The 7,493-nt window shown below is 37.2% G+C and overlaps 1 pseudogene; it reads right to left on the bottom strand.

Annotated features, from left to right (window-relative positions):
* Nucleotides 1-247: 247 nt before the first annotated feature.
* Nucleotides 248-6,344, bottom strand: LOC116868414 (annotated as a pseudogene).
* Between the last annotated feature and the right edge of the window lie 1,149 nt (nt 6,345-7,493).

Below are 7,493 nucleotides of genomic sequence, written 5' to 3'. Positions count from 1 at the left end.
TAGCCGGCCCCACGATTTCTCTATCTCACTTGCCTCCCATAAACCGAATGTCAGCTCAGGTGCCAGAAAAAGTAGGGTTAATACTTCAACATCGGTTTCCTACTAAAGTCACAGAAATCTTTTGTCCGTTGCTGACTCCTTGGCCTTGCTAGTAAAAAGTAGATACAAGGAGGAAGACTGGCACAATGAAAAGAGGCTATTTTAAATTTCTGTCATCATGATTAAATATGATTTTCTCCAAGATGCCCTACAGGCTCATTTTGAACCAAATCTTCTCCTGCGGGCATGTTTCTGATTCACTGGCATCACCCTCCTGTGTGCCAGGGATATGCCATCTTTAAAGGAATTAAAGAGAGTTATCACCATGAATTCAGACCATGCTCTATTCAACTTATATATAAATGTATATTTGAAACCACTATGAAGAGTGTGGTTTTCCTGAAACTGGTTTTAGCAATGCATGACGTTTTGGCAGTGTCTTAGAAGCTACTCGGAAGCCATCAGCATGATTCCACCACTGGCTCTCAAACTCAGAAGTGGGCAGTTGGATAGCACTTATTTTAGAAAGCCTGGCAGGTGCACTGAGTTCGCTCGCAACTGTACACCTCTTACAAGTCTCATGCCAGTGAGTTCAACTATTATTAAAAGCCCTAAATATAGTTAATCCACAACATCATGCCACCTCGTCACCTTTTGCACTAATCATTCCTCACAGACTACAGAAAGCCTAAACACTCCATGATATTGCCATTACACTTAAGATAAGAACTGAAATTACGTCAATTATTTTTATGTTCATATCTTAATAATACACAAGGTTACAGACATTTTTCCCTATTAGCAGATGATATAAATCCAAAATTCCAAGAATGATTTATTTTATTCCCTTGGATTTGTTTTGTTATGTATGTGTCTGTGGTGGATGAAAGAAGTGAAGATTGGATTTCTGGACTTGGGCCTCCCACTTCCTTACCATGTAACCCCACATAAGTCACCTTATTGTCATTTCTTCTTCTGTAAGATGGAAATAACAATACACACCCTGCCTATCACACAGCATATAAAATCATGCTAGATAAATGTAAGGGTTTTGCACTGCGTTAGAATGTGAATAAACTTATGTTTATAAAATATCCATTTTTACTGAAAACATATATATTAGTAAAAGGAGTGTTTTGTCAAGAAAGCTGGCTGGCAACCAAAGACTCAGGCTGCAAATTGCCAGTTCCAAGTGGTTTGGCAGAAAATCCAGACAGAAATCACATACCTCCCTATGATGATTAATTTTATGTGTCAGTCTGTCTGGGCCCTGGTGGCTAGATACTTGGTCAAACATTTTTTCTGGATGTTTCTGGGGAGGTGTTCTTTGGATGAGGTTAATATTTGTGTCGGTGGACTTGGAGTAAATCAGATTGCCCTGCACAGTGTGGGTGGGCCTCATCCAATCAAATGAAGTACCAAATAGAACAAAGACTGATCTCAGAACCCAAAGGAACTCTGCCCGCAGAGGTCCTGCAGATTTCAACTGCGATGTTCTCCCTGGGTATCCTGCCTGTTAGACCCTACCCTGCAGATTTTGGACCTGCCAGCCTCTATTATCATGTGAGCCAATTCCTTAAAATAAAGTCCTCCCTCTCTCTCTCAATCTCTCTCTACACACAGACACCCTCAGTTCTGTTTTGCTTCTCTGGAGAATCCTGACTAGCAGACCCTCTAAAATCTATGTGGAATGATTGACTCTTCTTGGACAAAGGAATATAAGAAAAGTGAAGTGTGTCACTTCTACAGTGGGTATTTAATGGCCTGGTGTGCTTTCTCCACTTTCTTTTCCCTTCCTGCGGCATATTTGGAAGCCACATGTGGGGATGGCTACATGTGGTACACGAGATGGAGGCCTGAAGATTGGCCCAGGAAGGAAGGTCTGTATTGGATTTTGTGTGCATGAGAAAAGCATTGTGTTAGGCAACTGAGATTTAGGGATTATCTGCTACAGCAGCTGGAATTAGTTACCCTGACTGATTCAGGTATATTTTATTGTGTATAAACCTAACAAAAAAGAAAAAAAAATTCTGCTTTTTTTTTTTTTTTTTTGGAGTGCAAAAGGGAAAAGCAGCTCCTGACACCTGGAAACTATCCTGAACACTTTCTCACAGAACACCAACATCAGAGAAAGCACTATGTTATCAAGACAGAAACAAGACTGGAGTTAATATGTCACAGGAATCAAAGGCACAGCACAGAGAATATAGTTAATGGTACTAGAATAGTGTTGTTCAGCGACAGATGGTGGCTACACTTGTGGTGAGCATAGCATAACCTACAGAGATGCTGAATCAATATGCTGTAGACCTAAAACTAAAGTAACATTGTGTCAACTATACTCAAATAAAAAAAAAAAAAAGATGAAAATAAGACCACTATAGAGTAAGACCACTTGAGTAATATGAATGAATGCTACCTAGTTTTGCTTCCCTCTAGTCTCCCCTCCCTCTAAGTAAGATACACTAAATACCCAACCAGAATCAGCCCTGCTTCCTGAACAAGGCCACAGGACAAAAATTTAAGATTCCTGACATTTTCCCCCCAAATCACCTAAGCATCATTGAAATCCTATTCTAAAAATCCTGTCCACCACTCTTACTGAGATGTCCTGCGATTTCCCATGACCGGTTGTGTGGTCTCCCTCAATGGCTCATTACAATAAGTATGAGTCCAAATTGTCTAACCACAGGTGTGTTCTTCATGGCCTTTAGCTGGAGAGCACCAATGTGGGCAATAATTGTACCCTCAAGAAATACAGAAATTGAACAAAATTATTTCTAAGACTATTTATTTGATTCTAACTGCCTGTGCTCATGCTGATTTTCAGAGTGGGTAGATGAAAACAACTTGAGACTATAATCAGCAACAATGTTACATTTGGGTTAAATTGTTATTTTTAAAAAAAAACCTTGTTTTTTTCTGAATTTTTAGCTTGGATCATGTCCAGATACTTATTAAATGCTTGTTACTTTATATTTGATCTTCATTTATTGAAAAGTCTTCAATGGAATACATAGAGAATTAATATTTATATTTTGACAAACCAATTTTTAACTTTATTTTTCTTTAATAAGACTTAGAGAATATTACTCTCCAAAAACTCTAAATTGTCAAAATTGGAATTAAAACTATGGGATAAAGTTAAAAAGACTTGAAAGATAATGAATTTGGGATCCAGGTTAAGTTTGTGTTAACATTTATTTCAAAACCATCATTCCTGAGTTTTTTGAGATTTTGTAGGCAAATTTATTTTCCACATCAGGAAACTTTATGTGTGTGTGTGTGTGTGTGTGTATAACAAAGTGTTTCACTCCTCTTCTAAAAAAAACTGAAACTCTTAAAATCTATATTCTCAAACTCTGCTGTGAATAGAAACTACCAAACTTCTTAATAACTGGCTTCAGAACAACTGGAAAGCCTTTTGACTAAGGCAAAATTATATCTGTATCTCACACCCTGTACTAAGATGAACTTCAAAAAGATCATACATTTAAAGTAAAAAAAATAATAATTAAAATTTTATGGGGCACCTGGTTGGCTCAGTTGGTAGAGTGTGCAACTCTTGATCTCAGGATCATGAGTTTGAGCCTCATGTTGGGTTTACAAATTACTTAAAAATAATATCTCTTTTAAAAATAATTAAAATTTTGTATGAATTAGAAGAAGATATAAATGAATACCTTTTCAACCTGAGATCAGGGAAATCTTCCTAACTATCTCAATACCCAATAACAATTTAAGAAAGAAGAATGAATAATTAACTAATAATTTAAAAGTATCCTGCAGGGGTGGCTAGTCGGTTAAGTGTCTGTCTTTGTTTCAGATCGTATTCCCATGGTCCTGGGATCAAGCTCCACATTGGCTCCCTGCTCAGCGGGGAGTCTGCTTCTCCCTCTGCCCTTCATTCCAGCTTATGGGTCTCTCTCTCTCTCTCTCTCTCTTAAATAAATAAATAAATCTTTAAAAAAATAAAAATAAGGGCCACTTGGGTGGCTCAGTCATTAGGCCTCTGCCTTCGGCTTGGGTCATGATTCTGGGGTCTTGGGATAGAGCCTTGCATTGGGCTCCCTGCTCAGCAGGAAGCCTGCTTCTCCCTCTCCCACTCCCCCTGTTTGTATTCCCTCTCTCACTGTTTCTCTCTCTCTCTCTCTCTCTCTCTCTGTCAAATAAACAAACAAAGTCTTTTAAATAAATAGATAAGTAATTAAATAAATAAAAATAAAAAATAAAATTGTCTGTAGACCAGATACAGTGTTTCTTAAAATGTACATAAAAACTTGGAGAAATTATTTATAACTGATGAGGGGGTGGGACAGAAGTCCAGCATAAATGATGTAATAAGAGCTCCCCAAAACCTCTGATAAAAAGAGCAACAATCCAGTAGAAGAATGAAGAAAGAGTATGGATAGGTAGTTCACAGAACAAGAACACAGAAAAGACCAAAAGAAAAAAAATGGCCAACCTCACTTAATAAGAGAAATTCTAAACAGCTCTATAGTGAGGAAACATTGCTCACCTATCAGACTGGCAAAATCTAAAAGTTTGACAATAAATCTGTTAGGGAAAATGTTAGGAATAGGAATGTTTATCAATTTCAAATGGAAATGCAAACTGCAACAGCCACTAAGATAACAGTTTGGCAATAATATAGAAAAAATATAGAATTAATAAGTGATTATAGCAAGGTTTCAGGATAGAAAGTTAAAAAGTCAATCAATCAACTATGAACAAGTTGAATTTGATATTACAAACACATTACCATTTACATTACATTAGCACCTCTAAAAACCGAAATACTTGGGTATAAATCTAACAAAATACATGCAAGATCTCTATTAGAAAAACTGCAAAGCTCTGATGAGTGAAATCAAAGAAAAACTAAATAAATGGAAACGATATTCCATGTTCACGAATAGAAAGACTCAAATATTGTCAAAATGTCAGTTCTTCCCAACTTGATCTACAGATTTAGCACAATCCTAATCAATATCCCAGTTATTTTGCGGATATCAACAAACTGATTCTAAAGTTTAAGTGCAGAGGCAAAAGATTCAAAACAGCCAACACAATATTAAAGGCAAAGAACAAGGTCTAAGGATTGACACTATGCAACTTCATGATACTATAAAACTATGTGGTACTAGTGAATGTGTGAGTTAGTGAAGATCAATGGAACAGAATAGAGAGCTGAGAAACAGACCCACATAAATATAGTCAAGTGATCTTTGACAAAAGAGCAAAGGCAATACAATGAAGAAAAGAATGTCTTTTAAATAAACGGTACTGAAATAAATGAACATTTGAACCAAAAAAAAAAAATTAAATAAAAAAACAAATAAACGAAGCTACATGCAGACTTTGCACCCTTACAGTAAGAAATTAACTCAAAAAGGATCACGGAGGTAAATGTAAACTGCAAACCTATAAAATTCCTAAAAGACCACATAGGAGAAAATCTAGATGACCTTGGGTTTGGAAATCACTTTTTTTTCTCTTTTTAGTTTATTTTTTTAAGGATTTTATTTATTTATTTGACAGAGAGAGAGAGAGAACACAAGTAGGGAAGAGGCAGGCAGAGAGAGAGGGGGAAACAGGCTCCCTGCTGAGCAGAGAGCCCGATGTGGGGCTCAATGTGGGGCTCGATCCCAGGACTCCAGGATCATGACCTGAGCCGAAGGCAGAGGCTTAACCCACTGAGCCACTCAGGCGCCCCTCTCTTTTTATTTTTATTTGCATTTATTCTATGCAGAATATACACCTGGGCCATAAGTTTTTGTTTCTTCAGTTTCTTCTGAGATGTCTTTTTCTTCTGGGCAAACTCCTCTTCTGGTTTCAGAACAATCTGCTCTTTTTCAGGAAGGATCCCCTCAGTGTGGCAGGAAGAGCTCATGTATGGGTTAATCCAACCATAAGCCCTAAATTCTATTCCACATCTTGGGGGTTTTGTTCTCCTGGATGTGCTCAATGACTAGAAAATCAACATCCAAACCCTCACGCTCAGCATTACTCTCTTCATTTTTAAGCATGTGCAGTAAAAATTCAGCACTCTTCTTGGGCCACTGACCCCGTGTCCAGCCCACTGTTTGGTGGGCACACCTACCAACTCCACCATTATAGTGACAGAATGGCACATATTGCTCCTGCAAAGTGACATCTTTCAGATACTGGGTGGCTTTTCAGATATACATACCCTTGATGGCCTGGACAGTTTCAAGTATTTTCTTAAAGTAAACACAAACATTTGAACCTCTTGAGTTGCATGATTTTGTAGAGTTTTCTGGGTCAAGCAAACAGCGAACCATTTTCAGTGGTGACCTCAGGCCACTTAGGGGTGGAAATTACTTTTTAAATACAACAGCAAAGGCATGATCCATGAAAGAAATAAATGATAAGCAGAACTTCACTAAAATTAAAGCTTTCTGCCTGCAAAATATACTATCAAGAGAATGAAAAGACAAGCTACAAATGGAGAAAAATATTTGCAAAAAGTACATAATAAAGACTGTTACCCAAAATATACAAAGAACATTTAAAACTCAACATGAAACAAACCACCCAATTAAAGAGTGGCCCAAAAACTTTAACTGGCGCCTCACCAAGTGAGATACACAGATGGCAAATGAGCACATGAAAATGAGCTTCATATCATGTATCATCAGGGAAATGGAAACCAAAACAATTAGATACCACTACACACTCATTAGAAGGATCAAAATCCAAAATTGACAACACCAAATGTTGACAAGGATGAGGAGCAACAGAAACTCTCATTCTTTGCTGATGGGAATGCAAAGTGGTACTACCACTTTGGAAGACACTTGGGCAGTTTCTTACAAAAGTTAATACTCTTACCATACTATTCAGCAATCTCACTCTTTAGTATTTACTCAAAGGGGTTGAAAAAAAAGTATGTTTACACAAAAAATCCACATAAAAAAAAGTTTGTAACAACTTTATTAATAATTGCCAAAACTCTGAAGCAATCAAGACATTCTTCAGTAGGTAAATAGATAAACTGGGATACATCCAGACAGTGAATTACTGTTCAGCACTAAAAAAAAAAAAAGATCTGTTTAAGCCAGGAAAAAACATGGAAGAAATTTAAATGTATATTACTGGGTAAAAGAAGCCAATCTAAAAAGGTTACATACTATATGATTCCAATCATATATGACATATCACATATGACATTCTGGAAAAAGGCAAAACTATGGAGACAATGAAAAGACCAGTGCTTGCCAGGGATTTGGGGGGCATGGGATAAACAGACAGAGCACAGAAGATTATTAGGGCAGGGAAAACACTCTGTATACTCTAATGATGGATACAGGTCATTATAAATTTGGCCAAACGCACAGAACGCACAATGCCTTTTAGACTGTACCCTAATATAAACTAGGGACTTTGCGTCACACAATGATGTGTCAGTGTAGGTTCATCACTGGCAACAA

Source organism: Lontra canadensis, unplaced genomic scaffold (genome assembly GCF_010015895.1).
Source record: "Lontra canadensis isolate GAN:19392208 unplaced genomic scaffold, GSC_riverotter_1.0 scaffold1, whole genome shotgun sequence".
Lineage (NCBI taxonomy): Eukaryota > Metazoa > Chordata > Mammalia > Carnivora > Mustelidae > Lontra > Lontra canadensis.
This window is presented reverse-complemented; position numbering and strand designations above follow the sequence as displayed.